Raw genomic sequence first — 19,716 nt, forward strand, 5'->3', positions numbered from 1 at the left:
ATGTAAACCTGGGTAGTCACTCAACCCACAATGAAATAATTTGTTGGTTTTGCATTCCAAAATGAAAGATTTGTCGAGGTTTCCTTACAAACTGTCTCCTCCCATAGACTGTAAGTTCCAAGTTTAATGTACAATGAGAATCAAACCATGTCTGATTTTGCTCTCCAATGCACCCCAGAACCAGCTCAGTACCTAGCAAACAACAAATGTTTCATAAAATCTTGCTGCATTAATACTAAACATATAGGAGGGACTTCTGGGACATTTTCAAATTTCATGAATGGTTTTCAAGATGAACCTAATGATTGCAGATAAAGACCCAGCCTTTAACAGTACATATATCACATAATTTCAGAGGTGAAAATGGACCCTACCCACTAATCAGAGTTAGCAAAACTTTTCTGTATAGGATCAAATAGTAAATGCATTTTGTTTTGTAGGCAACTTCTCAACTTTGCCATTGTAGTGCAGAAACAACCTATTATACTTAACTGAATAGGCACACCATGTTCCAGTAAGTCTTTACTTACAAAAATAGGTGGCACACTGGATCTGGCTATAGTTTGCTGACTCTAAGCCTAGTCCAATCCTAATTTTGATATTTTATAGGGAAGAACTGAGAGGACCCTTTCCTCAAAAAGATAAGTGACACTATTTAAGGTCACGGAGCTAATAAGTGAACATGGGGACTCTCAGTTCACAAATTTCCTGAGATCACATGGCAGTCATGTTTGAAGGTCTGCTTGCTTGAATCCTGGTGTTAGTACTACCCCACCTTGTTTATTGAAGTTAGGAACCGTAGCTTAAATTGAGTATGCATTGGTGTTTTTTCATTTCACTTTTTTTTTAATATCCATATAGTCTGAAAATCTTGGAGGTTATAAGCTTTACAGAGAGAAGATACAACTCTTTTGCTCAGAATCCAGGAATTATACACCAGTAGGTTCTCTGAATAAATCATTCTGCCTTCTATGACATTAGGTCTGCATGGGCTAATAGGTGGGATTTCTTTTATATCATGTCCTTTCAGAGATTTTACCCAAATCTGTCACAAACCATTCAGTAGCAAAAGTTTACTGAGTTCCTACAGCACAGGCTGTACTAAGCCAGAGTTGCAAAGGAAGGAATGGTAAGGTTGGGAATATTCATAGCAGCTAACTTTTTTGAATTCTGATTATGCCAAGTGCATTATGTATAGCTTCTCCAAAACCTCAACATGGTGCTTCAAGGAAGAATCAAACAGACCAAATTGTGTCTGATCCACATCCAAACTCTGGTCTGTCTTTACTACTACTGCTGTTCTTAAAGGCCACAAGTTCCAAAACACCCTTCAAGGGATGGGAGATGAAGAATTTAAAGTTTCCGGCATGGTACACATGGTGTGCATTCATATGTTCTTATCATGTACCACTCTCCCTCACATGCTAACCCATGACTATATTTTTTGTATCTCTGAACCCACTGAACCTTTCCACAATCCATCAAAAAGGGATGGCCTTCCATGGTGCTGTGTCTTTATATGGGCTGTCCATTTTTCCTGGAATGCTGCCCACCAATGACCTCTGTTCTACCAAGACTCAGCTCAAATGTTGTATCTTCTGTGATGCTTTCCTGATGCCACTAGAGAGGGAAAATCAGTTTCTCCTCTATGCTCTCCCACACTTTGTTCAAACTTCTGTACTTGGATCTAGTAAAAAATCTGTTCTCTGGTTTATCACATTTATTATGAACTCTACTGAGACAGGGGCTGTCTTACTGATTTCCTTTTGAAAATAACATCTATTGTGTGTTTTTAATACAGAAAAGCATAAAAAGAGAAAAAAGAATGATAATTCATCTTCCAGAAACCCCTTTTGGCCTTTAAAGATGAAAGTGATATATGAACATGATAGGAAAATTCAAATTGTACAAAAATGTACAAAATCAAAATTAAAAGTCTTCTACTAGCTGACCCTTATCACAGAAGAAATCTTTGATAATACTTTCTTTTCTATTGTACTAGAAATACACCAGTACATATGTCAGAATTTATGTATAATATATATTGTATCTTATTAAGACATTTTCTTTTTTTCTAAAATTCAGTTTATACACCTTAATTTTTTCACTTAATTATATATCTGAGACATTTTTTCAAATCATCACATATAGTTCGACTCATTCTTTTAAGTAACTGTAAAGGATATTATTTGGGATGAATAATAATAATAATAAGTTCATTAATTTCAGTTTCCTAGCTATGGAAAATAGGCTTTTCTCAATCTTTTTTTGTTTGTTTTCGTACTGGGGATTGAAGCCAGGGGTTCTCTACCAGAGTTCATCCCCAGTTATTTTTATGTTGAGACACGTTCTCACCAAGTTACTGAGGCTGGCCTCAAACTTCTGATTCTCCTGCCTCAGCCTCCTGAGTTGCTGGGATTATAGGAGTATGCCACCACTTCTGGCTTTTCTCCATCTTACTATTGCAACTGTCACTGTAATATAAATTCCTTTAGTAACTCCTTGTGGATATGAGAGAGAACCATATATCATTGAAACAAAGACTCATCCCAATTTCAGAGATATCCTTATTTGCATAAAATGCAGATCTATTAAGTAAATGTATATCACAGAATCAAAGAAATATGGTATGTTTGTGGAACAATCACAAAGAAGTGGAACTGATAGATCCAAAGAGTACGTGAGTATGAATTTTGACATGTTACCCAAGAAAAAGGCTACATCACCTTCCATTCTCACGAATGGGAATGAGAGTAACAATTTACCCACACTCTTGGGAGGATGTGGGGGAAAAGGCACACTCATACATTGCAGGTGGGACTGTGGATTGGTGCAACCATCATAGAAAGCAGTATTGAGATTCCTCAGAAAACTTTGAATGGAACCACCATTTGACCCAGCTATCCCACTTCTTGGTTTATACCCAAAGGATTTAAAATCAGCATAGTACAGTGACACAGCCACATCAATGTTTATAAGAGCCAACATTTTAATTGTCAAGAAAAGAGACTGTACATAACTTACATTCATGAAGTACAGTTTGAATATCAATGCAATAAATTCCTTCTCAATATTTCAGCCTGGATATACTCTGATTTTTTGCAAAATTTCAACAACCAACTGGACTCAGCAAGTTAGAAGTTTCCAAGTTCAAGTCAATTCAGAAAGGAAGTTTTCATTCAGAGCAGCATTTCTGAGCCAAAGCACAGCAAGACAGACAATAAGGACAGATGTGGTTTTGGACATTTTATACAAGAAAAACACCTCTCTTCCCACAGGCACAGCTGAGACCACTCAGATTTGAAGCAAGAGTTCAGCTATCTCTGCCCTCTCTCCTGACTTTGCTCAGCTGATTGCCTTCTTTGGTTTCTAGATCCTTGTTCCAGTCAGCCCCTAAATCTGACCCAAATCATGTATCTTCTGGGAAAAGATCTATCTCCTCAAGGAAAGTGCTTTCTCATTGTATCCATTTACCTTGACATCCAGATAGCAAAATCCTACTTGAGACCAATGCACTTTTAGTTAACATTATAGTTTTGAGGACTTTGTTGTTGTTGTTGTTCTCTTGGTATTGGGATGGGTGACTTGTTACCTTCATATAGTTCCCACTATATACTTTACTAAAAGTGAGGTGGCTGCCTGTTGTAACTCCTTCCTTGGGATAAGTAAGCTCATAGAGATCTTTGACAGAGTGCTCATTTAATCAAATGCCCCAGAGAAGAGCAAACATTCAACAAGTATTTATTGAGCAATTACTGAATATCAGGTGCTTTCTCAAGTGCTAGTGGTACACCCCAAATCCCTACCTCTGTGGCTCTGTAGAGCCTGTGTTTGTGTGTGTGTGTGTGTGTGTGTGTGTGTGTGTGTGGTGCAGTGCGGAGGACACAAACAACAAAGAAACTAGCTAAAATAAACATGATGGCATGTGAAGACTAGTGCTATGGAGAAAAATAAAATAGGGAAAAAGAATGGGGATACCAGGGATTAGTTTAGTTATCATTCATTGAGTATCTAATATATTCCAGGTCCAGGGTAAAGTATGTTCCATACATGATGAAATAAGAGAGAGGGAGACAGGCAAGAATGGTATAGAAGTAGGAAGAGAATAGCCACATTTAGCTTACATGTATTTATGGTTCTGGGGACTGCACACTAGACCTTGAACATGCTAAGTAAGTGCTCTACCACTGAGACTGACAGTTAACTTTAGAATCAGTGAGGGCTGACAGGAGTGGACCAAGAAGGAAGAAGACAAAGTGACCCACTTCTCAGGTTTTCATGATTTTACATTTCCCTCATAGCATGTCATCACAATTTCTTTAGTAAGTTATCTAGTAAGATTGGACACACTCCTATTCTGATATGAAACATAATACAGCACCTAAAGGCAAATCTATATCTTTTTGGATGATCTATATACCTCCTCATTTTCCAATCACACAGTAATTAAACAGAGAGAAGAATTTGAGTGTCAAAAAGTGTGTGCAGTGCTAAGGGTTGTATGTGTAAAAAAATTAATAAAATGAGCAGGGCATGGTGGTACATACCTCCAAGCATAGCTACTTGGGAGACCAAAGCAGGAGGACTGAGAGTTTCAGCCCAGCCTGGGCAATTTATTAAAACCATCTCAAAATGAAACAAAAAGGACTGCAGATATATTTCAGTACCTAGCATCCATGAGACCCTGGGTTCAATCACAAGCACCACAAAAAATAGTAGTAGTAATAGTAATAAATAGATAGATAGATAGATAGATAGATAGATAGATAGATAGATAGATAAAATGAGTAAGTGCTATGGGAAGGTATGGATTAGATCACTGTAGGTTGTGACAGAGGTGCTGCATGGGAAAAAAGACAAACATAGGTGGAGGCAAAGAAGAGTGTGACTAAGTGCAAAAGATGGAAAAAAAAAGAACAAAAGCAGGGGAGAAAAAGTCGATTGGGCTGCTGCTGAGGTCATGGGAAACAAGTATAAACGAAATCTCCACTTTGCTCCCTCTGCATAGACTTAAACCCCCACCACCAAATAAGCATTATCAAAGTCAAGGAGTTGGCTAAAGCACTTTTTAAGTGCTTTGCAAAATCAAGGAAATTAATAGTCATTTTTCTCATTGGGGAAGGCTAAGCTTCTCAACATCAAAGAATGGCCCGTCTTTTCAGTGGGGCAGCTTCCCATAGCAGTACCTGGCTCCCTTAATCTCAGTAACTACAATAAATGCACAAGCCCCCTTTTGTGCAGATCTCATATCTAATCAAAACTAATCACTAAACAGATCTTTGCCTAGCATACCTGAGTAACAGAGCCAATATCTTTACCCTAGCAGAGGCTTCCAATAAACCCTTGTGAATGAGGAGAAGGGTGGTTGGGCTGCTGGGCTATGGGAAATGACTTGGTGCTCCGTGAAAACTCTACATTGACAGGAATTAAATCAGATACACCCGAAGGCACTTGGAAAACAAGGATCAAGTTAAAATCACGTTTAGATTGAATGAGACCAGGCAGATCCAGATACTGACAAAGTGAAAATAGCAGATACCTTAAAACTTGTTTTCTGGTAGAGGAGTTGAGGAAGTCTCATAGTGTGTGGGGGAGGGTGTTGTTGTGTAAACTAAGGAGGCCCTCAATTTAAAGATGATAAAAGCTCTTTCTCTAAGGAAGAGCTAAAGAGGACCCTTTGTGTAAGCTAACTTGTCTAGCAAAATAGTCAAGACAAACCAGGGCTCTAGTAATTGGGACCAATTAAATGGCCACCATTTATTGAGTGTTTATGGAAAACTAGGTGAAGTGAAGTGCAACTGCTTGGCTCAGATGGACTCATTTAGTGTTCAAAACAACCCTATAAATTATAATATACTGTTACTCCAGTTTTGAACCACTGCAAAAAATGTGAATCAAAAATTTTTTGGTTTCCAGTGCACATAAAAGTCACTTTTACTGTATATTATAATCTATTAAGTGTGCAATAGCATTATGTCTAAAAATGTGCATACCTTAATTACAAATATGTTTTGCTAAAAAATGCTACCTTTTGAGACTTTAGTCAATTATAATTGTTTTGCTAGTGAAGGGTTTTGCCTTGATGTTGATAGCTGCTGATTGATCAAGGTGGTGGTAGCTGAAGTTTGTAGTGGCTCTGGTAATATTGTAAAATAAGACAACAATGAAGTTTGCTGCAGAGATTGACTCTTTCTTTCAAGAAATATTTGTCTGTAGCATGCAATACTGTTTGATAGCATTTACCCACAGTGGAACTTCTTTCAAATTTGGAGTCAATTTTCTCAAACTCTGTCACTGCTCTGTCAAATAAGTTTATGTAATTTTCTAAATCCGTCATCATCATTTCAACAATGTTCACAGCATCTTCACTAGTAGTAGATTCCACGTCAAGAAACCACTTTCTTGCTTATCCATAAGCAGCTCCTATTGCATTTAAGTTTTCTAGGAAATTACAATTCTGCCTCAGCTTCAGGTTGCCCTTCTAGTTCTTCTATTTCTACGTCTGCAGTTACTTCCTCTACTGAAGTCTTAAACCTCTCAAAGTCATCCACAATGGTTGAAATCAAATTCTTTCAAAGTTCAGTTAATGTTTGTATTTTCACCTCATGCCATGAATCACTAATCTTCTTGATGGCATTTAGAATTGCAAATCCTTTATAGAAGGTTTTTGATTTGTTTTGTCCAGATACATCAGAGGAATCACCATCTATGGCAGCTATAACTTTATGAAATATATTTCTTAAGTAATAAGACTTGAAAGCAAAAATTATTCCTTGAAGCATGGGCCACAAAATGAATGTTGTGCTAGTGGGTATGAAAACAACATTAATCTTGTATGTTTCCATCAGAAATCTCAGGTGACCAGCTACACTGTCAAAAAGCTGTAATATTTGAAGGAATATTTTCTGAGCAGTAAGTCTTAACATATTCATTAAACAGGCTTTGCTGCTCCACTCATAGAGCACAGGCAGAATAGATTTAGTATAATTCTTAATGCTTCCAGGATATTCAGAATGGTAAATAAACACTGGCTTCAACCTAAAATCACCAGCTGCACTGGACCCTACCAGGCAAGTCAGCCTGTCCTTTGAAGCTTTGAAGTCAGGCATTGACTTCTCCTCTGTAGCTATGAAAAGTCCTAGATGGCATCTTTTTCCAATACATGGCTATTTCATCTACGTGGACAATCTGTTGTTTAGGTCAGCCACCTTCATCCATTATCTTAGCTACATTATCTGGATAACTCACTACAGTTTCTATATCAGCACTTAGCGCTTCCCTTTGCACTTTTATTTTGTTGGGATAACTTCTTTCCTTATGGCACTCATTGAAACTAGCAGAGATTGATTCAAAAGTTTCAACCTCTGCTAGTTTCAAACTTTTGTTCTACAGTTTCCTCACCTCTCTCAGTCTTCATAGACTTGAGGGGAGTGAAGGCTTTGCTCTGCATCAGGGTCTGACTTAAGAGAATGTTGTGGCTGGTTTGATCTTCCATCCAGACCAGTAAAACTTTCCCCCATTAGCAATAAAGTTGTTTCACTTTTTTATCATTCCCAGTTTCACTAAATTAACAATTTCCTTCAAGAACATTTCCTTTGCAGTCACAATTTGGTTGTTTGGCACAAGAAGCCTAACATTGGGGCTGGGTTTGTGGCTCAGTGGTAGAGAGCTTGTGTAGCATATGTGAGGCACTGGGTTCGATCCTCAGCACCACATAAAAATAAGTAAAATAAAGGTATTATGTCCATCTATAACTAAAAAAAATTTAAAAAGAAGCCTAACTTTCAGCCTGTTTCAGCTTTTGACATGTCTTCCTCACTAAGCATAATCATTTCTAGCTTTTGATTTAAGGTGAGAGAAGTTCAAGTCATTCTTCATTTAAACACCTTGGAGGTAGCCCATTTTAGAGTTATTGACTGGCCTCATTTCAACACTGTTGTCTTTGGAAAAGGGAGGCCCCAGGAGAGGGAGAGAGACTAGGGAACAGCCAGTAGGTGGAGCAGTCAGAACACACACAATATTTATCGATTTATTTTGCAGTCTAATATGGGTGTGGTTCATGGTGCTGTGCAGAAATAATTAGAGCAGTAACATCAAAGATCACTGATCACAGATCACTGTGATAGATATAAAAATAGTGGAAATGTTTGAAATATTTTGAGTATTACCAAAACGTGACACAAAGACACTTAGAGAGTACATATTGTTGGCAAAATGGTGCCAACAGACTTTCTCAATGCAGTGTTGCCATAAACCTTCAATTGTGCTGAAAACACACAAACACCCAATATCTGTGAAGCACAATAAAGCAAAGTACAATAAAATGGGGTATGCCTGAGAAAATTCTGACTCAGAAGGTAAGGAAGTTGCCTGAAACCACAACAAAGTGGGTAAGTTGGGATTCAAACCTTGGCTATGTCTATTTAATTCCAAAGTGTATATCTTTCTACTTTATGACACACATTGAGTATTCCTTATCTGATATGCTTGGGTCCAGAAGTGTTTTTGATTTTTGATTTTTTTTGATATTACAGAATGTCTGCATGTACATAATGAGATGTTTTGGGGATGAGACCCAAGTCTAAACACAAAATGCATTCACTTAAATTACACCTTAAACATATAACATGAAGGTAATTTTATGCAATATTTTTAATGTGCCTGCATTTTGGCTGCAACCTATCACATGGGGTCAGGTGTGTAATTATCCACTTGTGGTGTCATGGCAGTAATCAAAAAGTTTTGGTTTATTAGCTTGGTGGGGCAGTAGACCCATAATCCCATCTACCCAGGAGGCTTAGGCAGGAGGATCACAAGTTCAAGACCAGCCTTGGCCACTTAGCAACACTTTGTCTCAAAATAAAATAAATAAAAATTAAAAAGTACTGAGATGTAGGTCAGTGGTAGAGCACCTTGGGCTCAATCCCCAATCCCCTCCCCTTGCAAAATATGTTTTGAATTTTGAAGCATTTCAGATTTTGGATTTTTTGATTAGGGAAGCTCGACATACACCCCATTTCTAGGTATCTAGCTAATGCACATGATATAGAATTTTCTCTGTCATGTATTTTTTCCCCTGCAAAACTTTTCCTTATTCTGGTCCTGGGCCTTAATTCAGGAACCTTCAGTTCACTCCTCTGCCCTATAATCTTTTCTCTCTCTCTTTAGCCATGGGACTTATTGAGAATTTCAGAGCCTGACTGGATTCAAAATTTAAAACCCACTTCTCTCAAAGAATATTGAAATCCTAGCATGCCCTGGTTGGAAGTCCCTTGTGTACTACTGACCCTTGCATTTTGGAGAGGGTGACCTAAAGTTTGGAGAGTAGAAGTGACAAGCCAAAGGTCAAAGAGTTTCAGAATGGTGAAGTATGTATCAGGACTAAACCCAAGTATCCAGAATTCCAGTCCAGCATGGAATTCCCTCTTCCCTCCAGTCTCCTTCTTCCTCTTTCTCAACCCCTCCCCTGATTAAGCTGTCCTGATTAAGCCCATTACATCCCCCCAGTCCATCCTACACACTTCATCTTGTTCATTACTATCCAAAGCAGAGCCTCTACATCAGTCAAGCCTGTCACCTTAAGCCCACTTCAGTGCTCATTTACTCTAGAGCCTCTTCACACATATGCATAATGTTTGTGGCTTATAGATTTTTATAACTAGCTTAACCTCCTCAGATCCATCATCTCCTTTTTCTTTTATAATCCATTGTGTCCCTCAGTGGCCTTAAAGGTGCTTAGTAAACATGGGTTCAATTAACAAATGTTGTCTCCTTGGAAAAAACACAAATGTTTGCTAAAAGAATATATTCTCCTCCAAAAGAAAATAAAACAGGCTAAAAAGAGTCCTTATCAGTTCTCATTAGAATTTGACAAAGTATACACTAGTTAATTAGCCCTTAGCAAAGGCTTAGATAAGAGTCTGCTGATGCTAATTAACCCCAAGCCCCATGCAAACCAAAGGCAGAGAAGTGGGAAAATATTTTAAGCAAATTTTATTTTTAAGAGAGCTTGCTTACATGAAAACCAAACATGACATATTTATAACATTATGTGTTTAACTGCTGTAGCAACTGAGCCAAACTAAAAGCAAAGGGACCAGGAAAACATGGCAATTCATCTTCAGAGCAACTCATTCAGTACTTAACTCTCAAAATACCTCTTTGAGGTAGGAAAATATTATTGTCCCACTTGAACAATGGGGAAATTAAGACGGCCAGGTTGAGTGACTTACGTGAGTCTGAAAGTGTCCAAGACATATGACTTGGAATGGATATTTTACACATTCATTAATGCTGATAAACCACTGGAAGAATTACCCCTAAGATACAGGTGTGCCTGACATTTTAGTCATTGAAGGTAATTTAAAAAGGGGTATAGAACTGGGATGTATTTCAGTGGTAGAATGTTTGTCTAGCATGGACTAAGGCCCTGGGTTGGATCCTAGTGCCACAAAGGAAATGGGGTCTAAATCAAATCCTGTCTTCAATACAGAGAGAAGGTTCTTGGTGTGAGTGAATTCTTTGGTAAACAACCCCCTCATTTATCCATTTGGTAAATAACCTTCTGCCTTTTTAATCACAAAGTCCCTGGACAAGCAGTCTGACCAAGAAAAAGAGCTAGAATCCACCACTATAATCACAGAAGTGCAATAACTTAGGGTGTATTTTTCAAAACGTTAATAACTGCTTCATTCATTATACTGATTAGACTTCACACTTGCTTTAAGGATGAGAGTAAGGGTTGACCATCCATGACACAGAAGGATTGTTGTTATCAGCACTTGGCAGAATTTCATTCAGCTATTTGAAATCAGGAGAGAGCGCTCTGATTCATTTTAAAAGGCTTGCAGCCTCTTTAATAAAATTTACAAAAGTATTTTCAAAGCATTAAGTAAGTAAGCGGGAAAGAAAGTGCAATGAAGTTGTCTTTTCTGAGTTGTCTGTCCCCTGGAAACCATTACCATCCATCTAAGTTAGCTCAAGGACTTAGTATCATTTTAAGTAATCAAGGGGAAGGCTCCAGGCTTTCTAATCTAATTGCCATCTCCAGGGAAGTGGCTTCTTCACTTAGCTAGGTTGAAGGAAAAGAGCATCTCTGGGGATTAAGAAGTGAGTGATTTGAACTGTAGATTTTTCAATCATTTTGATGGTGCTTGTCTCAGGAATTAAGGGTTTTTTTTTTCCCTTCAAATTTGTTATTTAATGAAAGACACCGGCCTGTGTGCGTCTGTATAACAATCTACCTCTTTGGTGATTGCCACTAATCTGTGATGGCTGGCATGCTTCTCTTTACCATTTTAAGGGCTGCAAATTGCTGGTCTTGGGAATCTCTGCTAATCTGACTGGAAGATGAAAGAAAGTAGTATTATCCCAAAAAAAGACTTTTGTTCTGGGCTACTTAAAGAAGAGACATTTCATAATAAGAATTGGTGAGTTTAGAAACTTACTGTGATTTCTGAGATTCTTGGAAAATGCTGCCAACCCTTGCTTTTAACACCCTTCATAGAATTCTCTTACAGAATAGGTGCCCTTACCTATTTCAAAACTATCGTTTCTCCAGCTATCTTAATATGTGAGTCAGGCCACTACTTGATTTCCAACATTTGCAATCCTTCTGGAGCCATTTGCCCACCACCTGCAGTTTCAGTAATACTCCAAGTTCAAGAAAAAAAAAAAAAAAACCTAGACAACAGTTGACGGAGAGAACATTTAAAGAGTTCTAACTCAGCTTTTTTGTCTATGGTTAATGTCACTAGCATCAAGTCCTTGCTAGTCCAACCTTATTTCTGTACTCTAGTTCTCGTAATGTGATGGCTCCTCTATTTAGTTAGGTCACTTTGGCAATCTTCAATGAGCACCAATTATGTGCCATGCACCCTAGTTAGGACTTCAGGAGAGCTTAGCTTAGTCACATTTCAGATTTGTAATCTTAAAATGTTATTATATTTGTTCAGAGATAGAGATAGATCCAGGGTGCTATGAGAGTACAGAAGAGACTTACTTAGTCACCACCTTGTATGATTCATAATAATGCAAACAGGTTCTCTTCATCTCCCTGTGCATTCTTCATGTTGCCTGAGTTTCCTAGTACCTTTAGTTCCTTAGTTAAACACACTAATATTTGTAGGGTTGGGGTCCTACAGACATATTCTGAGGAATACATTTACATAGTTATATATATATATATATATATATTATATGTGTGTGTATATATATGTGTGTGTGTGCATGTTTATTTTTCTCTTACAGTTTCAGTGAATCAGGAATTTGAAAGTAGCTAATCTTGGTGCTTCAGGCCATGAATCTAACATTAAATTGAAATCAAATGTTCACTAGGGCCTAAGTTGTATGACAGCTAGTCTAGGTCTGAAGAATCTACTTCTTATTTAATTGACATGTGATAACATCAATGAGGTACAGTATAATGTTTCAATACATATAAATGTGTAATGATCAAATTATGGTATTTAGTATTTGATATCTGATGTACATAACTGGCATAATCTAACTCATATAATTGCCAACATAATGTTGAGTGTTGCCAGGGGAACTCAGTTAATCTCCCATAGGGAGATAACTCATCATAGGGTCAAGTGCCCTCACTCCTGTAAGGAAGATATGGCACCCAGAGTGAGTGATTCAAAAGGCTAAAGTGGAGGCTGCAATGTCTTTTATAACCTACCCTTGAAAAAAATCACACAGTCACATTTTTTTCATATTCCACATGGTCAAGTTCTGAGTCGAGGTAGGAGACTACACAGGGTATGAACAGTAGGAGCTGAGAATTGTTGGGAATCATTTTGAAGACTGGCCACCACAGGCACAAGAGCAAAGCAAAGAGGAATGGAAATGAACTTGGGGAGTGGGAAGGTGGTAAAAATCAGAAGAAAACAACATATTTTATTAACTATTCCACTTGAAGTATGATATGCTTTTCTGGCATTCAGTACTCTTTACTCTGTCTTATTTTTCTTCACAGGACTCAATGCTACCTGAAATACTATACATTTACTCATTAACCATTTTATTTGTGGATTCCCCACCAGAATAAAAGTTCCATGAAATAAAGAACTTAGATTATTTTGTTCCCTATTGGCTCCTGATAACTTTTAAATAAATCTGAATGTATAAAAATTGAGTTCTTTTTTGGGGTTACCAGGGATTAAACTCAGGGGCACTAGACCACTGAGCCACATCCCTAGTCCTGTTTTGTATTTTATTTAGAAACAGGGTTTCGCTAAGTTGCTTAGTGCCTTGACATTGCTGATGCTGGCTTCAACTCAAGATCCTCCTGTCTCAGCCTCCCGAGTTGCTGGGATTACAGGTGTGTACAACTGAGTCTGGCAAAATTGAGTTCTTAAAAGTTCTGCATTCCCTGATTCCATCCATAGATATTCTAATTCTAGAAATTTAAAAAATATGTCCTATTTTCAAAGTTCTCTAGGAGATATTAATAGTCATTCAGGGGTGGAAATCACTGTAAACAAAATGGAATTTGCCTTTGCCTAAATTAACAGCTTAACCTTAATAGAAGGGTGTCTGGAACTGGGAGCAGAATTGATCATTGGGTGGATAGACAAAAACAGTAGAGAAGTATATTAAGGTTTTGCCTAGCTGCAGGTACTAAGAGAAATCAAAAGATAGTACAAGATTTCATTTATGCAGCATTCATTGAGGACCTTCTAGGTTTGGGGCAGTAGTGTAGTCATGGGAGAAACCAGACTGTGGAAGAAGTAGAGAAAAATCCTTGGTGTCATAATTTATATTGCAGTGGGAGAGCTGAAAGTGGAGATGGCATGAGGGACAGCATGCCAAAGGTGTGATGCAGAGCATATCTGTAGGAATATGAATAATATACAGAAATTAAAGTAAGCAGGCAATTACTCTAGGTCATAGAGAAGAATTATAAAGAATGGTACTTTTTAAAAACAATATGTGTGTACTGCCTTATATTTAATTATTTTTGTTTTCATGTGCGAAATATTACCATGAGCATATCAGGAATAACAATTCCTCCATCATTGCCTGGACGCTTCACCTCCCATTCAGAACACAACTGAGCACCAGTAATTTTATTATAAAATTTTATTATAAATATTTATTGTAAGTAAACTTGATTATAAAAAGTTTATTTTTGAATTGTTTGAGTTTTTTTTTCATTTTTTCACAATAGAATTTTTCAGAACCTTTGACATGTTTACATGTATTGTGAATCTCCATATGGACGGAGAATCTAGTAAACCTATTTTCCAATCTCATATGATCTCAGAGTCCTTTTTCTCTAAGTCCCCATTACCTGTGTTGCATGTGTGGAATACTCTTTGAAAACTGTTGACTTAGAGAAAAGTTGGAAATTCTTAGTCCTAGAGACTGACTAGATGTTTATCAGACTTGCTTCTTGTGTAGTATTCCACATTCTCTTATCTGGATTCCATGGAAGACCCTAAGGCCTTAGATCAGGATTGGTAAACTACAGCCCACAGGTCAAAGGCAACTGTCACTTATTTTGGAAATAAAATTTTATTGGAACACAGCTATATACTTTTGTGTAAGTATTGTCTATGGCTGTTTCTGCTCAACAAAAACGGTGAGTAATTATGACAGAGACTAACCAACAAAGCCTTACAGAAAAGTTTGCTGACCCCTAACTTTATGAGCATAGATCTAATGGAAGGAACCTGTGTCTCTGAATGACTTTATGAAACAGGGGCATTCATTTCCTCCATAGATTCACACTGGACATTTATTATATTAAACTCCTGACATTTGAGGTTATTTTGTTACTACAATCAGCCTAATATTAAAGGATGACCTGGGTATTCTGTTTGCCTGCAGATCAACACTCTACCTTTCTCCACCTTGTTTTGTGCTCAGGGAGAATGCCTACATTTTTGTGAATAGTCACTTCATTAAACTTCTTAATTAGCATTGTATGTGTGCCATCTGTTTCCTGCTAAAACCCTGACTAATAGAAAGGATAGCTTTGACTCTATTTATTTTAAAAAATGAATACATTTGTGTATTTCGTTATTATGTTACTCACAATATACTTAATAGCTGATGGAGATGTATTCATAATATATACATACAATATATATGCATATACAGGTGAAGGAAAACTAGATTTGTCTCCATATCATATTTGAAGTAAATTAACATTGATTTTGCAGTGCTGGTAGTTGAACTGAAGACCTTGCATATGTTAAACATTCCTCCAGAAAATGGAGTCCCAGACTTTTCTCTTTGCTCTGTTGCTGACTCACTTTGTCTTTTCCCTTCATAACTGCCAATGACCAGACCACTTCAGAAGGCTGGAAGTCTATCCTACAAACCTCTCTGCCCCCAGTACTTGATAATGATCCCATGAATTCACTAACTAAGCCAATATGGTAAAGATTCAGCATACAATCTTCTGGGCTTATGCATTTATTGAGATTCTTCAGCAGGGGAATTTCTGCTTTATACTCAATTAACCAGATAATGCCTTCAATCCACTATTTTAAGAGCACAAACTAATGGAGATCTTAGTATATTTAATTAACACAGATTAAATTTAGGAAGGCTATTTTTTCACCACTGAATCAAGAATGTTGTTCATATTCTTTCCTATATAAATTGCTCTCTACAGCTTAAGGGGATTATCTCAGTAAACTAGTCCATAAATAGCTGAACTGGCTTTTAAGAAAAAAAAAAAGTTTAACTGAATCACTTTTTAGAACTGGATTTCTTCACAGCTGGAGGCATAGATCATGCACTGGCCAGAGTGAACACTGAAGTCTCCACTGGCCTACAGGTTATTTACTGAGCTTTATAATAGACAGGGGATGGGATATACATTGAACCTAGGAGCTTTTCCATAAGGCAATAACATCAATTTCAATCCAGAACAATCTGCGGTATTGATTAGCTTTTGGGATCTCTTTAACCACTACTGATCTGTCTCATCTTTTATTCAACAGTTCCCTGAAAGAAATTTAGAGGTAACTGTAGAACACCTGAGGCAAATCATACTTGTACCTTCTCTGCAACACTATTAGCGCCTCCATTTACAAACTCTCCTTAGAGAATGGAGAAAATGTGCAATTTTCAACACTTACTGAGACTACACTGTAAAAGACACAGAGCCAAAAATCAGAAGCCCAGAGTTCTCAAATCACTAAGTAGCTGTGTTCTTAGAACAAACCACCAAACTGGTTTGGATCTCATTTTCCTCACATGTAAAAAGAGGAAAATGATCAGCTACTTCATATAGTTGTTGAAAGGATTCAAAGAGATATATGCATACAGAGCACTTACTACAATGTTGGAGACATAGTGAGCACTATTAATAGTATATTATTAGAATATTATTTCCCATAAACTAGAGCAATATCACCTTTATGACTCCATTACCGTCTACTCATCAAGGTAAACCATCTGCTATAAGATGCCCAGTTTAGCACTGTTCCTTTAAAGTGTTAAACACTCAAACATGAGTTTATTATTAAAATATAGGTTGTATTACGTATTATTATGTTATCTGTCTTCCTCCAAAAGTCTCTGAGAACTGTAGAAAGGTATTACACCTCAAGTTTGTAACTCCTTTCACAGGGAGGTTCAGGTAACATAAATGAATTAAGCACTGTGGTGACACTGAAACCTACTTCAGAGCCTATTCCCTGTCTAAAAGGGCAATTCATAAAGTCTAGCTGAAAATAACCAAGTGGGAAAGCAGATCATATTTTTAACAGAAGCTGAAAAATCTGTATCTTATGAAAATGTGATTTCTTTTGATGCTTTCATGCTGAAAACAAATTAACTAAAAAACGGGCATTGTACAGATTAAAGACAAATAACTTGAGGTTAGATTTGGCTGTACTATTTACTAGTTTGTGTGGATTTTGGGCAGTTACTTAAACTCCTTGTACTATGGTTTCCACCATGGCAAAATGCAAATAATCAAACCTAATTCATAAGGCTATTATGGAGATATAGTGAGATCATGCATACTAAAAAATTAAAACACAGCTAGCACTTGGTAAATATTGACCATTATCATAATCATTGAAAAAGTTATTTGTAACAAGAGTATCATTAACAACGATAATGATATTAATGGTGACAGCATTAATATACTAATAAACATGTAATCATATGCAAATGATGGCATTGTTATTAAAAGTAATCGTTTTTTCCTATCTCCTTATTCCTAAGCACAGTGCTAGGCACAAAGTGAAAAAAGAAAATCTTTCATTCTTGATTTTCTGTTCATATCGTTCTCTCCTTGTGACTGATCTAATATCAGATCACATTGATTCTTTTTTTTTTCTTGCTGTGCTGGGGATTGAACCCAGGGCCTTGTGCTTGCCTTGCAAGCACCCTACCAACCGAGCTATATCCCCAGCCCAGATCATAGTGATTCTAATGCATGTATTTCTCTTGAACTGGAATTGTTTTCTCCATTCCTACTATTATTGCCTTATTTTACTCCCTCATCATTTCTAAGACTGTAACAATAGTATCTTAACTGGTATTTCAGACCTACTTTTGGTAGCTTCCAATCCATTTCCATAGCAGTCAGAGTGATGGTGCTAAAATACAAGTCTGCTCACACCTTGCCTCTTTCCAGAGATCTTCAAATGGGCACCCTAACAACAATATATCATTTCCTATTCATCTCCATTATATCTGCCAAGGTTTTAATCCTGAACCTGCCTCCTACTTGCTATGTGACCTTTGGAAATTTCCTGAGCCTTAATTTTCTTCCTATCTATTCCACCAGGTGGTTGTGAGGATTAAATTATTTAATTTAATATTTGTAAAGTTACCACAGTGCCCTGGCATATAATAATTCCTTGATAAATGGAAATATTTTCATCATTATAGTCTGATTAACAATTACATTAATCTCTACATTAATCTCTAGTATTCAGGCACAAAACAATCTGTTTTTAAGCATACCAGATTATTCCACACCTCCAAAACCATGAACATGTAACCTGTGATGAATTAATTATAATCCCTACAGCAAGCACTATTAAAAAACTCTTTCTACCAAACGTCTCTAAAAAATTAACCAAGAGACATAGTTTAACAGCTAATATTGAGATGAGGTAAAACAGAAAACAAGCAAAACAATTTTTTTATTTTTATTTTTTCTAAATGTAGGAAATAAAGAACAAAGGAACAAAGAAAAGAGGAGGAAATACAAAACAAATAGAAAGTAGACTTAAACTCAATCATAACACTTAATGATTTCTACACTTAATGAAATTCTGCAATTGTCAGAATCTATTAAAAAAAAGAGATCGTCAAAGTGGATAAAAAGATCCATCTGACCAGCTAAAGAGTCATAATTTAAATGTAAAAGGTCGCACATTAAATAAAGACAAAATCAGAGGAATTGAATTTAAGACGAAAAATATAGAGCCAGTGTGGTGGTGCATGCTATAACCCCAGAGGCTCAGGAGACTGAAGCAGGAGGATTATCAGTTCAAAGCCAGTCTCAGCAACCTAAGGAGGTGTTAAGCAGTGAGACCCTGTCACTAAATAAACACAGAAAAGTGCTGAGAATGTGGTTCAGTGGTTAAGTGCCCCTGAGTTTAATCCCTGGTACCAAAAAACAAAAACAAAAACAAAGCAAAACAAAACAAAACAAAAACATGCACCAAAAGTCCCACAAAAAAACAAAACCAAAAATACTACTAGAGATAAACAGGGACATTTTGCAATGATAAAAGTGTCAACCCATAAGAAAAATGTAACATTTATAAATATGCATGCATTTAACAACAATGCTTCAAGATACAAAAAACAAAACTTGATAGAAATGAAAAGAGGTATAGACCATTCAAAAACAGTAGTTAGAGACTTCAATTCCCCTCTTGTAATAACTGATACAAAAAGTAGGCAGAAAATCAACAAGGAAATAGAAGACTCAAACACTGTAAGTTAAATAAATCCAATAGGCATCACTGGAACATTCAATCCAACAATAGCAGAATACACATTTTTCTCAGGTGCACATGAAATGTTTTCTTGGATGGAACATATAACAGACCATAAAATAACCCTCAATAAAGTTGAAAGGGCAGAAGTAATACAAAGCATGTTCTTCAACCACAATGGAATGAAATTAGAAATCAATGGAAAAAAATATTTTAAAATCTCATAAATTTGATGTCAAGGATTTCCAGTGACCATTGATTACCAAATTTACCTGCCTTTATCAAGGACTGCAAGCATGGAGCTGCTAATTAATGCCCCCTGGGCCCTTATCTGCCTGAATCACCTTGGCCCTCCCCCTACCCATGGCTTCTCACCTTATGCAAAACCAGGCCTAGTCACATAGGCAGGAAGGAGAGATAAGGGGGGAAAGAACTGGAGAACAAAAGAGACTTTAACATATAAAAGATGTAGGGTGCGCTCACTTCTTGGGACTTCAGAACATCAGCCATGGCCCCCTTCTTCCTGCTGGGAGAAGTCTGTATTATTACCTTTAAATAAAACCTGCTTAATATGCTAAAAAAAAATCTCATAAATTTGTGGAAATGAAACCAAAAGCCCTAAATAACAAATAGGTCAAGGAAAAACTTAAAAAGGGAATCAGAAAATACTTTAAGACAAATTAAATGACAGCACAATAACCCAAACTTATGGGATATAATTCAACCAGTGCTGAGAGAAGTTTATGGCTATCAATGTCTATATGAAGAAAAAGAAATATTTCAAATCAAT

At 36.8% G+C, this 19,716-nt stretch overlaps 1 protein-coding gene across 1 annotated transcript in view; it reads right to left on the reverse strand.

The window, feature by feature from the left end:
- Col4a6 (collagen type IV alpha 6 chain) overlaps positions 1-19,716 on the reverse strand; it is a 298,224-nt gene that overhangs the window by 225,921 nt on the left and 52,587 nt on the right. The window lies entirely within an intron of this gene.

The sequence above is a fragment of the Sciurus carolinensis genome, chromosome X, assembly GCF_902686445.1.
Source record: "Sciurus carolinensis chromosome X, mSciCar1.2, whole genome shotgun sequence".
NCBI classification, from domain to species: domain Eukaryota; kingdom Metazoa; phylum Chordata; class Mammalia; order Rodentia; family Sciuridae; genus Sciurus; species Sciurus carolinensis.